Below are 22,907 nucleotides of genomic sequence, written 5' to 3' on the forward strand. Positions count from 1 at the left end.
CCAGAGCTTTGACGGTGGAACACAAGAAGGTCAATGTTTGAACTGCAGGCATGTTTGTTAAGTCTAAGGTGTCTTTCCTGGATTCAAGAAGGTCTGATGAGTACACGGTTGAATATCTAGCTTGGAATTAGGGGAGAGGTCTTAGCTGAATATAAAAATATGGATTTTCAAGTACATATTTAAGGCTGTAAGAAAGGAAGTGAATACACATGGAAAAGAGGTCAGAAGATTGATCTCTGAGATACTCCAACATTAAGTGATTGCAATGATTGGATTTACCAAGAAAGGCCTATGAGAAGTGAGCAGACAGGTAGGAGGAAGAAACAATTAGGCACTATGGTGTCTTAACTATCCAGGTAAGGAAAAAAAAAAAATCTGAAACGTTGAATTGAAAGGATAGAATCAAAACATATTGTTCCTCATGGTTTTTGAAATTCTTTTCAGTTCTATTTGTTTTTCATTGTAAAAATGATAGGCACAAGACAGAAGTATTAGAAAAGAGAAGAAAAATTAATTCATATTCAAGTTTAGTAAAACATAAACAGATATTTGTTGGATGACCTCAAAGTCACTATTCGAAAATTTAATTCCTTTTCATCTTTTTCATTTTATGTGTATTCTTAAATACTGAACTAATATCATTTGTATAGATTTTTATCAAATGTTCATTTTACTGAAACTGTAACCATTTAAGGACACCTGGGTATCTCAGTTGGCTAAGCATCCCAGGGTCCTGGGATTGAGACTTGCATCAGCCTCCTCACTTAGTGGGGAGCCTGGTTCTCCCTAAACCTGTCACTCCCCCTGCGTATGCTCTCTCTCTGGCAAATAAATAAATAAAATATTTTAAAAAAATAAATTATAAGCTTTTAAAACATTAATGTTTACTGATGACTATTTTCTTTTACAGTTTTTATTGAAATATAACTGACATATAATACTATGCTAGTTCCAGGTGTAGACCACTATTTTTTTTTTAAATAAAGAAATAATAATCCATAATCCATAATAATCAAGGGGTTAAACTGCATTTTTAAAATCTCTTATTAATAAATATTCAGATTTTATCTCTTAATCAACAAATATTTTTAAGAGTTAGTTTGTGCCAGGTACAATACAGAGATGAACAATGTTCTAGAGAAAAAATATATACAGGTTAGTAAACAATTGCAAAATAATATCAAAATTTAGAAATTGATATTTATTACACACCAGGTACTGTTCTGAGTGTTTTACATATATTATCACATTTAATCTTCACCAAATCTTATAAAATAGATGTTATTATGAGGGATGAGTATATGCACAAGAGTGGAAGTGCTTGGAATTATTAGAAAATGTCAACTCATTTATGTAAATATGGTGGGGTCTAGCTTATGGCAAGTCAGCAGCTCCCCAGAGATTGCCTTGAGGGAACAACCAGGGTTGCCTGGTGAAAAAGGCTTGGACTAAGTCTGCGAAGTACCCATGTGGTGTCTGAAAGAGATCTTTGAGATCATGGAAACTTTGTAAAGCCTTTAGAAAATGAAATGGCGTGAAGAGATTTATGGTTTACAAAAACCATTCCATAAATGAGACTAGTACCATGTAAGCCTCTAAAGAGGTGATTGTGGTGATAGATAAACAGCGTGAAGCAACTCTGATCAAAGCATTCTTTTCTGTGTTTGGGACTATTTCTCAATGTGTAGTAACTGGGTAAAAAAAAAAATATATATATATATATAAATTTATAAATATATATTTTATATATGTATATTTTATACACACACACACACACACACACACACATGAGTTTTGGAAAGGAATATAATTATTTGGGACCTTTTCCCCAAAGATTTCATAAACTTAGAGTATGTATACATGATTTTATTTTGGTAGTTTTTACTTTATTCTTTTCTCATCATTATTACCAGCTGGTCAGGTTCATAGTATTGCCAATTGTCATTCCTGTTTTCTCTTTGTCTTTGATTTGAGCATTTTGATTATAAGGTGTCTATGTATGTGGGTATTTGTTTTCTAGATTCTCATTCTAAGTATCTTCTTGAGAGTTCAAATTTTTATTACTATTTTCATCATCATCATCACGATGTTTACTTATAATGTAATAATATGATTATGGTTGTCATCTCATATATCAATGATTTCAATATAAATTTATAAATACTGAAAATTTTTAAGAACATTTTTCATTTTTCATTTCCCATTGCCATCTATACCGCAGCATTAAAGTGGTCATCAAACCTTGATATTTTGATATTTCCAGGGGTCTTCATTTCTTTGTGAGGGTCGCATTTCCATCTGATAGATGCCTGCTGCCCAAAGAACTTTCATTAATATTGAGAAGCAGGTCTAATAACAATGAATTCTATCAGATTTGTGAGCAAAAGTCTTTATCCACCTCCATTTTTGAAAGCTATCTTCCCTATAGAATTCCCTCAACAGGCTTTCCCCCCAGCCCCACCCTTAGTCTTTTAAAATTGTCACTACATTGTCTTTCTGGCTTGCATTATTTCTGAGGAAATGTTTGCTCTAATTCTTACCTTTATTCTCTTATCTGTAATATTTCTTTTTTCTCTTGGTGCCTTCAAGATATTTCCTTCATCTTTATATTTTAGTTTGACGATGATGTGTCTTGTTTTGATATGTGATTTGATGTTTTTCATTATTTTCATAAAATTCTCATTACTATTCTTTCTTCAAAAAATTTTTTTCTACCTTGTCCATCTCTCTTCTCTTTGTGGGACTCCAATTTCATGCATATACCATTTGATGTTGTGCTAAGATCTTGGGTGTTCTGTTTTCATTATTTAACACTTTTTCAAAATTTTATGTTTCAGTTAGAATAATTTGGTTTACCGAACTTCAAATCCACTCGGTCTTTCTTTACTTGTGTCTCTTCTACTCATGATTCTGCTGAGGACTCACTTCTTTATTTCTGATAGGATTTTTTATTCATTTATTTTTAACATAGCATTTCAATGTTGCTATTTCTGACTGCTGAAATTTCCCATTTTTCCATTCATTTTCTACCTTTCTCACTAGATCCTTTAATGTCTAGTGATGATTGCTTTAAAGCTTCTTCCAGTGAGCTCCAATATCTGAGTCATCTCTGCTTCTTGTTGTGTTGATTGCTTTATCTCTTGAAAATGTGTTGATTTTTTTCCCTGAATTCTTCTTTGTGTGTGTATTTCGAAATTTTTTATTGACTATTGGAGAGCACAGAAAGAACAACATAAGTTGATAAAAATAGTATTTAAGCCTAGTAATGGTTCTGCATTTTCTTTTCTGAGGTACTTAGTGTGTGGGGTTGAGCCAGGGTTGGCTGAGCCTATTTTTCTATGGTTAGTGTCAATGCACTAGAGACTGTAAATTCCTTCAGCTGCTTAGAAGGGAGTCAGTGGTCCCCAAAGATTTTTTCAGGGCCCATTTTACTCCATCAGCTTTTGGCCACCCTGCACACCTGTACCACAGAGAAGAGTCTCTCCATGTTCTTGCTGCTCTCTCAGTTGAAAAGTGCTGTGCTGGGTACTCAGTGCTTGGTGCGTAGTAGAATTGAAAGGGTTCTTTGTTGTCACAGTCCAGAATTACTCTTGGGCAGGACCTACATATGTGTCTTGGCCTCCAGGATGGGACATATTTAGTGATCTTGTCCCTTCTCCGTATGGCAGCAATCCCTGTCTCTTATCTGTGTCAGATTGTTTTTTTGTTTTATTTTTTTTTAAGATTTTTAATTTATTTATTTGACAGACAGAGATCACAAGTAGGCATAAATGCAGGCAGAGAGAGAGGAGAAAACAGACTCCCTGCTGAGCAGAGAGCCCGATGCAGGGTTCGATCCCAGGACCCTGAGCTGAAGGCAGAGGCTTTAACCCACTGAGCCACCCAGGAGCCCCTGTGGCAGGTATTTTTTAAGAGACAATTGTCCGTCAGTCTCTTGTGCTTCTGAACATTAAATGAGCTGAGACACTAAGTACCTTTTTTTTTTTTTTTTTTTTTTTTTTTGCTTTCTTTTCAACAATTTTATATAATGAACAACTTTGACAGAAAAAGATGATGTCTCTCTGGAGCACAGGCTAGATTTGTTAGTTATTCACTAAAATAAAGATCAAATCTCCTTCTGGGGCAAAAGTTAAATAAGTTTGCTTGCAGTCCATTATAAAAGATTGGAACATCCTCAATTGAAGCTCCTCTTCTGTAAAGCAACCCACTACGTGCACAGACATCACCCAGCCTTTATCATGTCACCCTATAGAAAACGGGACTCAAGGATCTGTACAAGAAAGTAATAATATCTGACTACCACTATTGCTGTGAGTGTTAAACTGTTCTTTGTCTATGCCCTAGGAGCCTTATACTATTTTTCCAGCATCTATGAAATTGTGTCAAGTCAACTTGTTAGTTTGTAAGTAGGATAAAATTTCAGACTCTTCACAGTTCTTGGAAGTTTTGGGTGGGATTTCCTGCTAATCTGCTAGCAATATCAGGCCTTACCTTGGCATCAATGTAGGATCCTAGGTCTAAGACTATTTTGTATCTCTCCTCCCGGGGGTACAGGGTTCAACCCTCTTTCTAATAGTAATGAATTTTTACATGTATCCTGAAGAGTTTCCTTCCACTCACCACAATAAGTCTGAACTTATTTTCTGCTACTCAGCCCCCAGAAACGAAGGCAGTCACTTTGAAGAGGTCCAGAGAAGTGGGCAGGGCCTCTGCCTGTATCCCCATGGAGATCATCATCTGCTTCCTTTGCACTACTAAGAGATTTCTCTGGCTTCTTGTCCAAGCCTCATCTTTCTCATAAACACCTGGCAGGGACCTGTCAAAAATAGTCTGCAAGTAACTGCCGACTTTCCTTATGCCTTACCTATTCCAAACTAACATACTAGTCTACGCTTGGTCTTTAAGAAGTAATTAAAAAGTTGGCTTATCTTTTGTTGCACCTGGGTGGCACAGTCAGTTAAGGGGCTGACTCTTGATTTTGGCTCAGGTTATGATCTTGGGGTCCTGGGATCAAGCCCCACATCAGGCTTGTGTTCAACAGGGAGTCTGTCTGGGATTCTCTCTCTCCTTCTCTCTCTTTCTCTAAAATAAATATATTAATTTTTTTTTAAAGTTTGCTTATTCCTTTTCCTATGGCTTTTTCTTTCCTGTCCCAACTAAAGTGAGATCATTTGTGTGTGCTGTCTTCCCTTGGGTGGATTTATTCATCTTTGGATTTGGTTTGCTTATCACTTTGAGGAATCAGCTCTCTAATGAATTCAAGAAAAGCTATGATATTGTAAATAGTCTAGCTTTTTTTCCTTATTAGGTTTGAAGCAATGCCTTCTGCAGCTGTTAGACAGAAATGGGATAGTGTCTCATTCACTTGAAAACTATTTTCCAAGCTCTACTAACAACAAAGCCATTATACTCAGCCGTGTTTGGGGCATCCAAAGATGTATAAATAATGGTAAAAAAATGCTGTTCTCCTCACTACCAAGGTAGTAGTTTGGAGGAATGCCTGCTCATTTATCTCACTGACAAACCCATCATCCCACTTGAGGTCTAGCTTCCTGGACTCCAAGCTCTATTAAGTCTATAAGTCAGTATACCTCATAATTCTACAGATTCCTTGTTCCTTCCTAGTCTACATCAGATGAGTAACCACTACCATATTACCATTTTGCCTGTTGAAATCACTGAGGGGACCCTTTTTGTTCTCCCTTTTCTCACTTAGCGGGCTAAGTGAGAACCAGAGGGCCTAGAACAAACTGAAATTGAGCCCGTTAAGGATATTGGTGCATAGAAAGTAAATTTTTCCAAGGATAATGCCTCTTAGCTCTCTGATTTTTTTTTTTCCCACAAGACTAGCTCCTTGTTGTTGATGAGAGAATTGAATTAAAGAACCTTCAGAGTTCTCTCCTTATGACAATCTGTGACTCTTTAATTGTGTCTTCAACAAGCAAGATGAATTATATGATTTCAAGTTGGAAAGGAACATTGACATATATACCCAAAACTTTTTGTCTCAGAAATAAGAAAACTGAGACAAAGTAAAGTGAAATGATTTGCCCAAGGCCATATGGATGTAAAATGAAAGCAGAAAACAGAGAACAAGTTTTAAATCATCATTCTTTGACCACAAGGAAGGTCTAGGAATGACAGACTGTGTTCAAATCCTGGGTCTATTCCTTACTTATCTGTAAAACAGAAACAAAGTGACTTAACTTTTCTTCCTGGGGAAGTTCACTCTTTTTGGAAATAGGGGCAATAATGAGAATATTGGCTTCCTAGGGTTGGAGTGAGTAAGAAATGATATTATTGTTGAAAGCGCTTCGCCAATGTTGTCAATGAACACACAAGGACCTTTCAAACAGCAAAATGTTTTATGATGTTAATGTGTGAACTTCAAATGAATGAGCAGAAGGAGAAACTCTCAAATCAGGATTTCCTTGCAGTTTTTTGAATGAACATATGTCAAATTGTCTCATAGGCCTCAGCTGTATAGGAAGATCAGGCGCAGGTTGCAAATTTGGTTTCTGTTACCATTCAGACTGGACAGGGTTTTTAAAAAATTGTGTAATTAGCTTATTTAGCATATCTGTTTTCAAGTGTGCAAAAGATCGTAGTGTTCTTTTTATTATTATTATTATTTTATTTACTTATTTGACAGACAGAGATCACAAGTAGGCAGAGAGGCAGACAGAGAGAGAAAGGGAAGCAGGCTCCCCGCTGAGCAGCGAGCCTGATGCGGGGCTTGATCCGAAAACCTCCCCTGAAGGCTTAACCCTCTGAGGCACCCAGCACCCCAGATGGTAGTGTTCTAATAACACTGCAACACTTTAGGCGAAAGTATAATAGCTGTGGCACCGAGTGGTGCCGGCTTGGAGTTTCTAAAATTTATTTTCTAACCAGTGCTATAATTTTTATTCCTGTTTATTGACCAAGCACTGCTTCATTTACTGAACTAACCACCTTGTAGAGCCAGTGATCCTGCGCTGTGGTTTCTCTGCGTTGGCCCTACAGGTAATGCTCACTGCTCTCCCATAGATGGCAGCATTTCACAAACAACGCCAGCACCCAGCCAGGGGGCTCTCCGCACTCTCCTCTCAAAGAGAAAACAGCTCCTTAATCTGTTGACAGGATTAAGGACCCCTGTTGTTTTACAGGAAGTAAATAAATCCTTATGGTATTCTGGAAACCTCAGAAGTATATAAGAGTGGTAAGTAATTGTTTATTCTATGGCAGAGGTATCAAATGAATATTTACAGCATTTAAAACAATTACTTTAGATTGATGTGGACTAGTGTTAAAATCCAGCCTGTTTGCATTATATAGTTTAGAATATTTGTTAAACTCTAGCACAGTGGGTTTACTTTCTGAGTACAGAGTTTCTTGCTAGCACGGTTTGATAGTGAACACTGAAGCTGAGAAGGCTGTGACATTTTCTTTCTCAATTCAGATGAGGCATTTAGAAATTAAAATATTATCTATTGTGTATGCAAAGGATTGCGTAAAACATATGCCACAGGATACTATAAGTGAGAGAAACACAAGCAAAGTAAAAGAGGCAGTAATAGAAGAAAACTAGTATCATAGTGGATGTATTTAAGCAAAAGTTTACTTTAGACTTTAAAATCCAATGAAATTCTCAACGTTAGATTACATTGTTCAAAGTAAACAGAAAAGTACTCTCGCTCTAAATCTAGAACATCAATGCTACATTGAAAGGTTTTAGTTGAGATTCTTAAGTATGTTTCTTAAATAATTCAAAAATGACAAAGGGAAGTAATCTAAATCCACCAGTGATATTTACCCAGGGGTCAATTAAATGTTCCTACGATTTAGGATATCCACTGCCTTAGGGTATACTATTTTTCCTTTTTTTTACTCCTGATTTTTTCTGTAACTTCCTCTACTCTGTATGTTTCAAGAAGCGTATGCATTTTTTTAAAAAAGTACATCTGATCTGTGGTAATGATACATTCCTAACTAAATAAACGATTGTCATTTTGAGCTACAATGCAAACATTTTCATATATTTAGTATCCAGATTTCCAATAAGAAAATTAAAAAAAAAAATTGTAAGCGATAATCTTGAATAAAATGTCTGGTCTTTAACGATACAACTAACCTGTAAAGACTTAACCAGGCATTAAGCACAATTTTTCTTTTAAATTCAAGTGTTAAATTGAACTGTTGCTTTTCATTGCCACTCGTATTTTATTTTTATGAAGAATGAATTAGATAATTGGCCTTAATAATCCATGAAACTCATGCTCGAGTACTAGATACAGTATTAACTCTGCCCCAGTTGAACTTCTTAACCATTCTGGTCTTCAGCTGCCATATTGATAAAATGTGAAAATAATTATTTTATGTAAAATACATAGTGTCAATTTAATAAGTGGTAGGAAGTATTATTGTTTGTGTAAATCAAATACTGAATGGTTGAGTAATGATCCAGGAAAGACTCTAGAAACTGGATACAAATGGCAGATACAAATGGTTGCTTGCCCCTCCTCACACTGTATCATGTCATGAGATTGTGAGTTTCACAGGGAAATGGATGTTATCAATAACTAGTCAGTGTATATGGGCCAATCTAGATGTTGCCCGTCAGGTGTAGTAAGCTTGATAGAATTCATTTAGCATCCAAGCGTGGTGAAAGCACTGCACACTTACGTAGCATTGTTAACATAATTCAATAATACGCAATAAGAGTGATAAAACGGTGATGAAAACCTGATCAGTAATTGCTCTTTTTTTTAAAGCTTCTGATAAGTACTTTTTATGCTTTAAATTCTGCTCAAGGAAATCATAAGAAATTTTCAAATGCCAGTCTAAAATTAAACAAGCTGCCATGCATTTTTTTAAAGATTTTATTTATTTATTTGACAGACAGAGATCACCAGTAGGCAGAGAGGCAGGCAGAGAGAGAGGGGGGAAGCAGGCTCCCTGCTGAGCAGAGAGCCTGATGCGGGGCTGATCCCAGAACTCGGGGATCATGACCAGAGCAGAAGGCCGAGGCTTTAACCCACTGAGCCACCCAGGCACCCCTGCCATGCATTTTTCTATTGTGCTAAGAACACGTATCATTAGATCTATCTACGTGCTTAACACATTTTTAAGTGTACAGAACAGTTTTGTTAAATATATTGTACCATATTGTACAGCAGACCTCTAGTGCTTTTTCATCTTGCTTTAACTGAAGCTTTATACCCAGCAAATAGCAACTCCTCCTTTTCCTCCTCCCACCACCCCCCTACCCCCTGGTGACTCTCATTCTACTTTCTCCTTCTGTGAGTTTGACTATTTTAGCTATCTCGAATGAGTGGAGTCATGTAATATTTGTACTTCTAGCAGTGGCTTATTGCATTCGTCCATAAGGTAGCATATTGCAGGATTTCCTTTTTTGCTTTTTTTTTTTTTTTTTTTGGTCAGGCCAACTAATACTCCATATTTATGTACAGACCAAATTTTTCTAATCCATCCATTCATCAACGAACTTTTAGGGTGTTTTCACGTCTTGGTTATTGTGAATAATGCTACAGTGAATATGGGAGTGCAAGTACCTGTTTGAGATCCTGACTTCAATTGTTTTGGATACAAGCCCAGAAGTGAGATTGCTGCATTATAGAGTAATACTATTTTTTACTTTTTGAGGAACATCTATGTCATTTTCCAGAGTGGCTGCACCATTTTACATTCCTACCTACAGTGTGCCAGGATTCCGGTTTCTCTGCAACCTTACCAACACTTGTTGTTGTTATTTATAAATGGCCATCCTAACAGGTAGAAAGTGATATCTTATTGAGGGTTTGATTTGTATTTCCCTGATGATGAGTGATTTAGAGCATTTTTCATAACCCTGTTGGCCACCTGTGTATCTTCTGGGAAAGACATGTCTATTCAAGTCCTTTGATATTTTTAATCAAGTATCTGGGGTTTTTTTGCTATCAAATGTTAAAAGGGTTTTTTTTTTTTAAGAAATTTTGAATATTATATATATATAATGTACTTAAATATAATATAAATACTATATAAATATATACATATATACAATATAAGACAATATGTAAATATAAGTAACTACATACATAAACATAAATATAATGTAGAATATAAATATATAGAGAATATTGTAATCCCTTTTCAGGTATGTGGTTGGCAAACATTCTCCTATTTATTCTGTTGATTGTTTTCTTTACTGTGCAGAAGCTCTTTGGTTTGATATCATCCAACCTGTCTATATTTGCTTTTTTGGCCTGTGTTTTCGGGGTCATAGCAAAAAAAAATATTTTCAAGGCCAATATCATGAGCTTTTGCTTTATATTTTCTTCTAAGAGTTTTAAAGTTTCAGGTCTTATGTTGAAGTCTTGAATCCATTTGGAATTGATTTTTTTGTGCACAATGCATTTTCTAAAGTTACCATTTTGTAAAAAAAATAAATAAATAAAGTAATCATTTTTAGACTTTATGTAGTAATCATTTTTATATGTGCAACAAATACGTACCCTAATATACCTTCTTTTTAAAATTATCTCTTTTGATTTTGAAATATAATTGAAAATTTGTTTCAATCACAATAATCTTGATTTTTTTAAAAAGATTTTATTTATTTATTTGACAGACAGAGATCACAAGTAGGCAGAGAGAGGGGGAAGCAGGCTCCCGGCTGAGCAGAGAGCCCAATACAATGCAGGGCTTGATCCCAGGACCCTGGGATCATGACCTGAGCCAAAGGCAGAGGCTTTAACCCACTGAGCCACGCCACTCAGGCATCCCAATCTTGATTGTTTTTAAAGCCATTTCATCAGTGCTTTGAATTAATTGCTTCTTTGAAATCATGTGGTTACATATAAATACAAGAAATGAGCCAATATATTTGAAGGAGTAGCAATTTTTTACAAAAGCAGAAAACATAAAAACATTTGTCAAAAGTTTAAGAAGCTATCAAAGATACACCTTCCACATACCATGTTACTTCTAGGAAAAATGGAATTAAAATATGGTATTATAATAATAATAACAGATCATTAACAAACATGTGATTGTGTTTTTCAACTTTGGGTGGGTCTTTATGTAAATGTATTAAAAAATAAAAAGACGGAATCCCCCTGCAGTGCTGGATATAAGGTCACCATAGCCAATGGTCTGTGCTCCTGAATTCCTGTCTTGGGTTAGACTCTCTATCGGACCATTGTCCAGGTGCACTCCAGCAGACTTGCAGGCCAGCCTGCTGCTTAGAAACATCGCTGGTCATGTCCTCCTTTCTAGAATAAATCAGACACTTCAGGTACATAGGTGGATTTTCCCTTTGGTAATAAACACAGCACAATGTCATATATTTTCTTCCTTAACATTTGTGGCATCTATCCCTTCCTTGAGTTCTCATTCATCACCCCACATCACCTCATAACAAACCAGGCTCTGTTTCTGGTCTTGCTGCCTTCTAAGGTGTCACCAGAAAATTCTTCCTAAAAAAACTCACCTTAGGAACCGTCAGTAGCCCATCCCATCAGAATCCTCTGCCTGATTTTCAAGATGGTAAGATAAGCATGTCTGGTCACATTTCCCACTCTTTCCCCGCAGAAGCCCTGCAGATGAGCCCGACTCCTCGCAATCCCGGATCACCTCATTCTTCAGTCGGTGACTAGTCTTCCTTCTCCCATGTCCTCCCCACAAATCCTTAACCCTCTCTGCTGACTGTCCAGATCCTATCCCTCCTCTATGTGCCCCCTCTGATTTATTCACTGTCGTATCTCTGATACAATGTGTAGAGACTCCGTAACTTCAGAGACTGAGAGAACTCAAGACCCCTTTGCCTGTCATGTTTCTCTGACTCGTCCAGGTCGCAGAAGCAACCACCCCCCCCCCCCACCTTCCCATGAAATCTTATTCTACGTATGGCCTGGAGCCACCCTTCTATTTTTTGGCTTATTTTAATTGATAGATTGATCAACCAGTATTCTTTCCCGTAGAATTATTCCCTCATAAATTGCTTAATAAACACTGTGAGTAACAGAAACTTGTCAGTCCAGGCTTGCTTCCTTCTACATTTGGACAACTCTCACATGACTTAGGTCTCATCCTGTGAAGTGAGTTACCCAGGGGGGAGGTGTAGCGTGGTAAGGAAGCACACCCATGTTACATCCAGAGCAATGCGAATTTAAATTCTATCTCTATCAAAAACTAGTTCTGTGAATTTAACTTTTCCAAGTCAGATCTTCATTTATGATATGGGGAAGCAGGGTGGTCTGTCTCACATAGTTAACACAAAGATTAAATAAAATCAGGTACATAAAAATGTAGAATATTACTTGCCTCCTTGTAAGGATTCAAACATGAGGATTGTTACTCTTTTTTTTTTTAAGATTTTATTTATTTATTTGATAGAGATCACAAGTAGGCAGAGAGGCAGGCAGAAAGAGAGGAGGAAGCAGGCTCTCTGCTGGGCGGAGAGCCTGATGTGGGGCTCCATCCCAGGACCTTGGGATCATAACCCAAGCCAAAGGCAAAGGCTTAACCCACTGAGCCACCCAGGCACCCCAATTGTTACTCTTTTTGTTGGTGGTGATATTTCACTGAATTCTGGCCTGGAATCACCCATTTCACTATGACCTAGTGACAATGTGATTTTTAATATTTCTCATGTATTTTGATACATGCCTCAACCATTTATGGAATACAAGGAAGGAGTAATAATTTCAAAATTATTTAAGTCACTTGTCTTGGAGGATAGTATTTGTTCATTTGGTTTCAGTTTCAGGATCCACCAAATAAAAGTCAAAATGCTTACCTCGTAGAGATAATGTAGGAATCTAATGAATTTCGATTTTTAAAATGTTTTGACAATGCACAGTGCTAGAACTGAGTATTAAATATTTTAACAAAAGTCAGAGATGCAGCATTACTTAAACCATGAGACTTAGTTAGGGTCTCCTAGCTGAGGCTGTTTCCATCTCTGCATCTGACTCACCTGCGCTTGCTGTGTACTTGAGCGGGGGCAACCAACCTACTAAATGCTGCATTCGTTTTCTTGTTTATACAATTGGAAAATACACTCCACCCTGTAGGTTCTTTTTCAGGATTAAATGGGAGTGTGCCTGTATATATTAATGCTCAGTAAATAATGATGCATGAGACAGAGTCCAGTCAACGTGTTGAGTGAACAAGGACTTGCAGGTCACCTGGGCTTTGCTTCAGGTTTGGCTCATTTAGGCACAGTGACAGGACGTTTTATGGAAGAGTATCAGTTGTATTGAAATTATTGAACAGTGTGTATCTACGACCTGTCAGTCACCCTTCAGGCTTCCTGGCAGAGGAAACAAAACACACCTCCTTCTGTCACCAACATTTTATCTCATTGGTTGCAAAAAATTGTGTAAGAAATGCAAGAAAGATGTTCTAATTTCCTTCAAGAGTCAAGTTACAAAAACCTGAAACTGGGAAAAAAAAAAAAAGAAAAGAAAAAAGCAACGAACAGAAAATTTAAATAAAGGTCCAAGGTAGCAATTACGAAGATATCCTAAGGGAACAGATGATTAATTGGCAAGTGAATGTTATAAACATGTGTCCAAGAAGTTCTAAGGCAGAGAGATCACTTTATATAAACTAAATAAAAAATAAACATGTTTATGAGAAGTTTTCCCCAAACTAACTTCACTCTGAATTCAGTGGGGGTGCTGAATGAGCTCCGGCTGTTTTATGTCATTTGTGTACAGAGGGGGCCTGCCCGGCGTACAGGGTCAGAAAGACTACCTTTTTTTTTTTTTTTGACACCTAATAAAATATCAGTGCTTTGCTCTGCTTTATTTCGATAGCTAATTTAAAAAAAAAAAAATGCACTGACACTATAATTTCCAAAGCCCTAGGAAGTACGACTCTCAGACTTTGAAATCAAACTGAAGGTCTCTGAGGGAAAGTAGAAACTTTGGCGGCTGCCCTTACTTTCCCATAGAGGACTTTGATCACTTATCTCACAATGGAGAGCTCGGAGCTCGCTGGTGTTCTGCTGACATCAGCAGACAGGGTTTCTGCTTGTCACTAAGTGAAAGCTTATCATCGGGAAGGGTTTTTTGTTTTTCGCTTTTTTTCCTAGGTGTCTTTTTTGGAGCTTCCTATCTTCGCCTTTCATCTATAATGAAACAGCATTGAAAAGGAGGTGGCCTGTGAGAGCAGACCAGGAGAATAGATTCTTTCTTTCGCAGGAATAGAGGGCTGCTGTTCTAGTTAACTCTTGCCTTTTATTCTGTTTTGACACAATTGTCAAAACGTTTAACTCTTCCTTTCCCGGAAGCTGTCAGTTTTGGAAAGAGAGTAGTGATCAGCAAAGGAATTCCGCCGATGTTATTGAATGCAGATCTGATTAAGCGAAGTCAGTGTTATTTTGAGATAAGAAAGTCCTGCAGATATAAACAACCTGACATTTTACTTCCTTTTTACAGTGTAGCTCAGACGCAAACCACATGAGTTTGGCCTATCGATTTGGAAATATGAGACATGACAAATCGCTGTTTTTCTAAACTGGAAACCGAAGAAATTGTACACTTCCTCAAGAATTACACACTTGAGCTCAGAAGAAGGTAACCTCTGGATCTTCAGAACCCGTTTTATGGCTTTGAAGGGTGTTCAAACAGGGCTTAACAAGTGTTTATTGGGCCAAGGTATATGGTTCAAAGAAAACAGAACCACACGGGCTTGCTTGTATAACAGTGTGAAGCGACTACATTAAACTAGGCGAGATTACTCCAGAGGGGAAATGGTGTTAGGAAAACCTTCTGTGAGTGAGAGCAGATAGATTGCCATGGAATAAAGAGTAGTGTCTTAGAAATCGAATAATAGGGACACACACAATAATTGTCCTGCTTTTTCTTAAATGTATGGACACAAACAAAGGAGTTAGCTGGTTTGGGAAGAGGAAATCACGAGGAGTATAGGGTGTCAATGCATTTCTTCCGTGGTTAGGCGAGTTCAGAGAAAGACAAAGCTAATTCCCACAGGAGAATGAAGGAGAGAAAACCAGGAATGCTCTGTGGGAAGGAGACCTACAGGATCGGGTAAAAAAAGTCTGAAGATTGCTACTTTAATAAGACGCCATTGACTGTAGAAGAACATTCCAAAAGTTAAGGCTGTCATGTCATGCCAGCCTTCTGGGCTGCTACCTATTCTCTGCTTCTCTTTGTTGGAAGAGTGACAGGTGTGTGAAAGGGGAAAGAGGAGGCAGTGCTCATCTTGGTGACCAAATGGAGCCAAGGAAGGTCATCGGGTGACCATGTCCAGCCAAGGCCATATTTTTCGGCATCAGATTGCGATGACACAGATGTTTCGTGGCATCCTCGGTCTTTCCATTTTTGCCACCATTTGCATGCCCGCACATCTTTTGGTAGCACACGGTTGCTGCATGTTTTTGTTAATTACTAATTTTTCCTTTATACAATTTGACATTCTAATTGCTTTCTCTATTGCAGAATCTCTTAGCGTCAGCCCTACTGGTATGTTGGGCCAGAAGATTCTTTGTCATGGGAGCATTGCCTGTGAATGGTAGGATGCTTAGCTGTATCCTTGGCCTTCACCTGCTAGACACCAGTTTCATCCCTGGCAATCAGAATTGTCTCCAGATAATGCTAGCTGATGTCTCCAGGGGAAAAAAAATCATCCCAGGTGAGAGTGGCTGGTCTAGTCTTTGCTTTTTGTGTAGTCTGAAAAAGTTTATACTAAAAATAAATATGATTCCCTAGAAATAGTGTTCTAGTGGTTGCAAGTGGAATGAAAACTTAAGCTGCCTGTTTATTAAACATTAGTTAATTGGTCTGAACTGACCCTTGGTATCACATTTCAAAACATTTTGTCTCAGTGCTTTGATGGATGCACTTATGTGTTTTTGGAAGTCAAATTCTGTTTTTATCTATCTATCATCTATCTATCTATCATCTATCCATCTATCATCGAACTACTTATTTACATGCACATTGCCTTAAAAATACCATTCTTTTGGGTTCAAACATTTGGAAAATATGGCTTTCCCAACCAGGACAGGTTGGGAAAAATTATACTAATTTTTCCTTTATACAATTTGACATTCTGATTGCTTTCTCTATTGCAGAATCTCTTAGCGTCAGCCCTACTGGTATGTTGGGCCAGAAGATTCTTTGTCATGGGAGCATTGCCTGTGAATGGTAGGATGCTTAGCTGTATCCTTGGCCTTCACCTGCTAGACACCAGTTTCATCCCTGGCAGTCAGAATTGTCTCCAGATAATGCTAGCTGATGTCTCCAGGGGAAAAAAAACCAGAAGATGAGTCAGGAAGAGGACAGGATCAAAACATATTGTGTGTGGGAGGGACAACCCTCTCCATCAACACTAACAGTCACTGGCTTGAACTCAGAAGTGGAATAAACTTGGTACATCAGTACGGGGGTGATAACAAATAAACACACTGTACAATTTTGAAGAGCCATTTCTTCTTTTTTTTTTTTTTAAGATTTTATTTATTTATTTGACAGAGAGAAATCACAAGTAGATGGAGAGGCAGGCAGAGAGAGAGAGAGGGAAGCAGGCTCCCTGCCGAGCAGAGAGCCCGATGCGGGACTCGATCCCAGGACCCTGAGATCATGACCCAAGCCGAAGGCAGCGGCTTAACCCACTGAGCCACCCAGGCGCCCCAAGAGCCATTTCTTGACTTAGCCCTGATGTAATGGTTTTATTGTTTGTTTGTTTGTTTGTTTTAGTTTTTTGTCCCAAGTGTTAATGACACAAAGCAACTGTAATGGAATGGAAAGTGTGCTGGGCTAAGAGTTAAATAACCAGGTTCAAGTCTCCACCCATCCACGGAGGCAGAGTGGAGAGCCCAAAGTACTTATCCCAAAAGTAGGAGAAAAATTACACAGAGGGCTGCTGCGCCGGTGAGGTCGCATAAATTACAGACTAAAATGTCTGATCAGTGGAAAGGTGTTATGAAACTGGATTCAGTTACTGCTTCTTTAAATATTATTAACAGTATGGAGTATAAAGATATTTCAAAGTTGCCCTAAGGAGCTCCTGTGACACAGTTTTCCTGGACAAGCAGCTGAACCAAACTTCAGGTCAGCCATGCCTGGGGGGATCTGTGGGTCACTATGATACTGCGTCTATATGGGGCTTTACAAATCAATTCGTATGGCTTATACGTTAGGGGGGAATGATTATAGAAAAGAATGGGAGGGGGGCACCTGGGTGGCTCAGTGGGTTAAGCCTCTGCCTTCGGCTCAGGTCATGATCGCAGGGTCCTGGGATCGAGCCCCACATCAGGCTCTCTGCTTGCTGGGGAGCCTGTTTCCCCCTCTCTCTGCCTTCCTCTGCCTGCTTGTGATCTTTCTCTCTCTCCCTGTCAAATAAATAAATAAAATCTTTGGGGAAAAAAAAAAAAAAAAGAATGGGAGGGATGGCTATTTTGTAAATTGAAAAATTCCCACTGCTTTTCGTAGCAGTAGAAGTAATCGTTCCATTTTTACCTGCTTTAGGAATTTACTTCTAATACCAGGAATTTATGATGGCTATGTGTAATACAAATACCTCTAGATACTATGTTTTCTTGACTTAAAATCTAATCTTTTTTTATTGATCATTCTCATCTGCAACCTCTCACTGAAGTTACTATTTTGATTAAACTCACACACACAAAAAATGTCCTGACAACCTGGAGTTGATAATTCACCCCATTAAGTTCAGGAAAAGGAATTTTGAAAAGGAAAAACAGAGCAACACAAAAATACCATTGTCAAAATGGAATACATTTAAGTGGTATTATTACAGTAAGGAGGGAAAATATAAGTGACGTGTTTAATTTTAATCATGGCCTTCCAACAACCTGTTTTTTCATCTGCTAAAAAGTTTCTAAAATGGCTAGTTGATGGGAATTAAATGGTGCCAGAGAACGGAATAAGAGATTCTGCTGGAGGAGACCTGGCTCACTTTCCTAGGAGATTAAGGAAAATGAAGAACAGCACATAGTCACCAAACTCTTTCCTCAGGAACAACCTATACTCAAATGACAAGTGAAGGAAAAAGGGCCATTTGTGTTATGAAAATCATGACTTATGTTTCCAGTTTTCTTTTTTTCTAATCTTATATGGAAAAGAGTCATTTTATAATATAGTTTATACTAGCTTATCAGTTATAGAGTAGGTTCTATGTTAGTTATTAATACACATGACCAAGAACTTTATTCTTTATTTACTTTTTTTTTTTTTTTTTTTGAGAGAGAGAGGGAGCAGAGGGAGAGGAAGAAAGAGAGAGAATCTCAAGCAAACTCCCTGCTGAGCATGGACCCTGATGTGGGACTCCATCTCACGACCCTGAGATCTGACTTGAGCTGAAATCGAGTCAGACGCTTAACTGACTGAGCTGCCCAGGTGCCCCAGGAACTTTAAGTATATATTCAAACACAAGAACTGTCAAGTGTTAACACTGCCAAGGTGCCCATATTAAAATCAGCCCACTTCTTTTTTTTTTTAATATTTTATTTATTTATTTGACAGAGATCACAAGTGGACAGAGAGGCAGGCAGAGAGAAAGGAGGAAGCAGGCTCCCTGCTGAGCAGAGAGCCCAATGCGGGGCTTGATCCCAGGACCCTGGGATCGTGACCTGAGCCAAAGGCAGATGCTTTAACCCAGTGAGCCACCCAGGCACCCAAAATTAGCACATTTCTATTGTACACTTCAGACTTCTGGTGGGTGAGTCTGTCAACTTTAACTGGAATGTATTCATCATTTCGGGAATATGTTTTTACATGCTATCATGGAAGACACCGTGATTTCACTTAAAAAAAAAAAAGTTCTGATGTAATTGGACAGGAGCACAGAGAGTTTATTCTCTTCTGTAGCGTTGTTGTTGAACAAGGAGAAAGAGCTGGAGACATTTCCTTTAAAATGTGGACCTCTGTGGTGGCTGGCTGGTTCAGTCAGTGGAGCATGTAACTCTTGATCTCAGGGTCATGAGTTTGAGGCCAATGCTGGGTGTAGAGATCACTTAAAATGCAATAAATGTGGACCTCCTATGGCCTGTGTACTTGCTGAGTGAAGTGTGTCTCCAGACATTCTCTGTCTAGGACTTTTAAGGGCCCATTTCCTTCCAAATAAATTTCCTCTACAGGGCAACAAAGCCAAAAACGGGAACCTTCTCAGGTCACAGATGATCTCACTAACAGCTATCGAATGCCTTATTGGTGCAAAATCAGCCCCTTGTCATTTTATAATGACATTTTACAATGTCTAATTTCAAAGTTGCAGTTTGAATACCCTTGTAAAATTCTCAGTTATATGTATTAATAACTAATATGGAATCTATTCTGTAATTGATGAGCTAGTATAAGCTACATCATAAAATGGTGTCATTCTCTGCTTCTATAGTATTGTGGATGAAATACAACTGATTGAAATGCTCTAGAATACAGTTTTAAATCTTTTGTTTGAACATGATTACGTCTGATTCCCAGGAATTTCCAAATTCTAACCAAAATGAGAAACCAGTAGTGTGAAGACAGAACTGGAAACCCAGCAAAGAGGCTTATTTCTGCCTTATTTCTTCATTCTTTCTCATGTTCTTTGTGTGATGGAAATGAAAGTTACCTTTGATGAGCTCGGTGCAAGAAATTGAGATTTCTGCCAAATTCCATCCTTTCTTCTTTCTGTCTTTTCTTCTGTCTGTCCTTCCTTCCTTTAATTTTTTCCACTGATACAGGGAACAACACAGTGGACCATTATGTGACCAGATGCTGCAGAGGCACATGCGAGAGAGAAAGGAACAAGTTAAACAAAGTCCCACAAAATGAAGGAGCAGGTCAAGTGAACCAGCTGTGCGAGATTGGAGGGAAATGAGGCAATAATAAAGATCACACAGGAGAAACATCTAGCCTGGACTGCCATGAGCTCACTCTCCCTCTCCCAACCCTCAGCCCCCTTTTTACTCCTTGGGGGTTTCCAGCAGCTATAGGGTTTATGTGCAAAAAGAATCAACAGAGGATAGGAATGCTAAACAGGAATGAAGCTATTTCTCAATTATTCTGCAAAGCTGATCATTCCTTTCTGCATGGAAAATTGGTTATATATGGTTTTACTTTTCTAATGGCAATATTTTGACAAGTGACTTCTCAGCCTTTACTTTAGTCATCTGCAAAAATGATGTAACATAAAAATTTCTGTTGTCATACTTTTTCAAGCAAATGATGCACTTCCCAGCCAATTCTTGCTACGATTCATCCACACATTCTTGATTGAGACCTGTAAAACATCCTGAAAACTACTAATATTGATTTATATCAATATTAATTATTGATTAATCTGAGGCTTGATAATAATTGAATCCAGTTAACAAAAGCAAGTCAGTTGTGGTGCTTAGAAATTTTGAATAGTGCTTGCCTTTTTCTTTTATTCCTATGTCTAGATGAGAGTTAACCTTGGATAAAATCCATCTGACAAATTCAAATTAGACAAGGCCAAAATATTGATGCAGATGTAGGCTTGAAATAAATTGAAACCTCTAAAAATAATGTTGGAAAAGTTGGCATAATAGAGAAAATTATTAAATATGGCATTCTTCAAAACGAATTTGAAAATGATACAATCTGTGATATAATACAAATGAATAAATAAAATGATTTGTGCAAATCTAACACATGAATATACCTGAATTAATCAAGGAAATTTAAGGTTTCTTTTCTATTAAAGAAAAATATTCGTCCTGCACCTCCCATACTGAATGTAAATTATCACATATTTAATTTAAAAAAAACATTTCTTTATAGATGCCAGAGATATTTTAAAAGGGCAAACAAGAATTAATACTTTTATATCTTGGTCTACAAAGCTTAGAATTCATTTTTGGGTGAGGAAAACGTCAGCTTACCCTTATTTATAATACATAGAATTTAGAAACAAGATAAATGTCTAATAAAAGAATATGATTAAATAGGAAACATTTATTAAATAAGATAGTAGAGAAAATAGTAATAAAATAATGAGTAAGAAAAACAATACACAAAACAGTCTTGTAGAGCCAAAGTCAAACATTTAAAATTGGTTGCTTATATTTTCATAATGCTATATAGTAGTATAATGACAATTCAATGATTATTTATTTGTCCTACCAAAGTTCACATAGAACATTTTCTAGTTGCAAAACACACCATGCTAGGCTCCATGGAGGTTTTAGAAATGAATAATTTTCTTCATTTGTGTTCCTTGTTTTCTTGTTTTTGCAATGATGTTGTGAATATTTTATGGAGGTTTATTAGGCAGAGTACAGTAAAAGATGACTCCCTGCTTTGGGCCAGAAAGTGACCCTTTCCACTGAGTATATACCTTTCATTTGTATGTATGTACCTTTCATTGCTAAGTTTGATGAAGGATGGATCTTAAGGTATATAAGCTAGTTTCCTGAATCATTTTCTATAAATCATACCCAAAATAAGACTCAGTCCTCCTCTCTATTCTCCTGGACATGAACAATAGTTTGTAATTGCTTTCAACTCTTTTGACACAGGACTTTCAAGAAAACTTGTTAAATGGAGCCCCAAACCCAGAGAATATGCTCACTGCTCCTTCCAAATACGGTTTCAAAGTCAATAGACCTGGAAAATGTTTCTTTCTCATAGTAAACCAGTAAACAGATAAAGGGAAAGTTGCTCCTTTTTTTCCTGTGTAGGCAGCATGTACTCTTTTTTTTTTTTTTTTTTAAGATTTATTTATTTGAGAGAAAGAGAGAGAGAAGGGGTTGGGGCAGAAGAAGAGAATCTCAAGCAGACTCCCCACTGAGCATGGAGGCTGATGCAGGGTTCAATTCCACAACCTTGGGATCATGACCTGAGCCAAAATCAAAAATTGGGTGCTTACCTGACTAAGCCACCCAGGCACCCCAGAACATATTCTTTACATGAGTGGACTTGTATCTAGAATACAATATCTAGACTATAAATATCTAGACAAGGGAGAAACTATACAACAATAGAAAATGTCCAAATATTATTACTGTTTTAAAGAAAAAAAATATGTGGGTATTTCTACTATGCAAAAGTTTTTAATTATCATCTCTTATTCCATTGTATCCACTTTTAATTAATTTACATACTACATGTCTTCAAGTATGTCTTCAGTACTTTTGTAGCATTTTGTTTGTCAATATTAGAGTTAAAATTTTTGGTAGTTAATTTTATTGTTACTAAGAAGATAAATTATACTTAATTTTATTTTGTTGTACAAGGTACAAGTCCATTTTGGCTGAAGCCACGTGAGTAATATATACTAATAGAAAGAGTGAAGGAACTTTCCAGATAAATAATAAAACTAAATGAAAAATTTTAGATAATAAAACACCTAGAAGAAAATTTTGGAAATGTTTATGTAATCTCACATAGAGATCATAAGAGAAATGGAGAAATTCAAATAAAATTTTCCATATATTTAGTTATATATAAATAGGCTTCCAAATGCAACAAATACATAAGTAAAATTGTGAAGAAAGCCAAAAAATGGGGAAAGTATTTTAAAATCATAAAAATCAAAGGATTTGTGCAAAATAATAAAGAATAGACTAAATCTGATCCCAGTGACCAAAGAATAGATACAATTCATGAAATAAAACAAGCAAATTGACAAGACACCTGAAAATTTTAATACCATAATAAAAAATGTTTGTAAATTAATGAAATTAGAACTATTTTCACTTAGGAAACTCTCTTTAGGGGCTTGTAGAATGCAGTAGCACCCAGAGATATGAACAAAAGGAAATAGGGGTTTGTTTATCTTTACCTTCCTGGAGGGAATTTATATTAAAAGTTTAGAAGAATGTACACCATTTGATCCAGTAGTTTCAATTCTTTATTGTCAAATATGGGTTAAAACGGAGGCAGACAGTTCAGTATAACCTTATTTATAACATACAGAAATTA

At 37.0% G+C, this 22,907-nt stretch overlaps 1 long non-coding RNA gene across 1 annotated transcript in view; it reads left to right on the forward strand.

Annotated features, from left to right (window-relative positions):
- The first annotated feature begins 7,066 nt into the window (after positions 1–7,066).
- Positions 7,067–22,907, forward strand: part of LOC309864487 — a 62,149-nt gene continuing 46,308 nt past the window's right edge. Inside the window, exons 1-3 of the long non-coding RNA XR_014311558.1 lie at positions 7,067–7,201; positions 14,430–14,567; positions 15,453–15,645. This is a non-coding gene — a long non-coding RNA (uncharacterized lncRNA). The remainder of the gene's footprint in view (positions 7,202–14,429; positions 14,568–15,452; positions 15,646–22,907) is intronic.

Source organism: Mustela nivalis (genome assembly GCF_964662115.1).
Source record: "Mustela nivalis genome assembly, chromosome: 5".
Lineage (NCBI taxonomy): Eukaryota > Metazoa > Chordata > Mammalia > Carnivora > Mustelidae > Mustela > Mustela nivalis.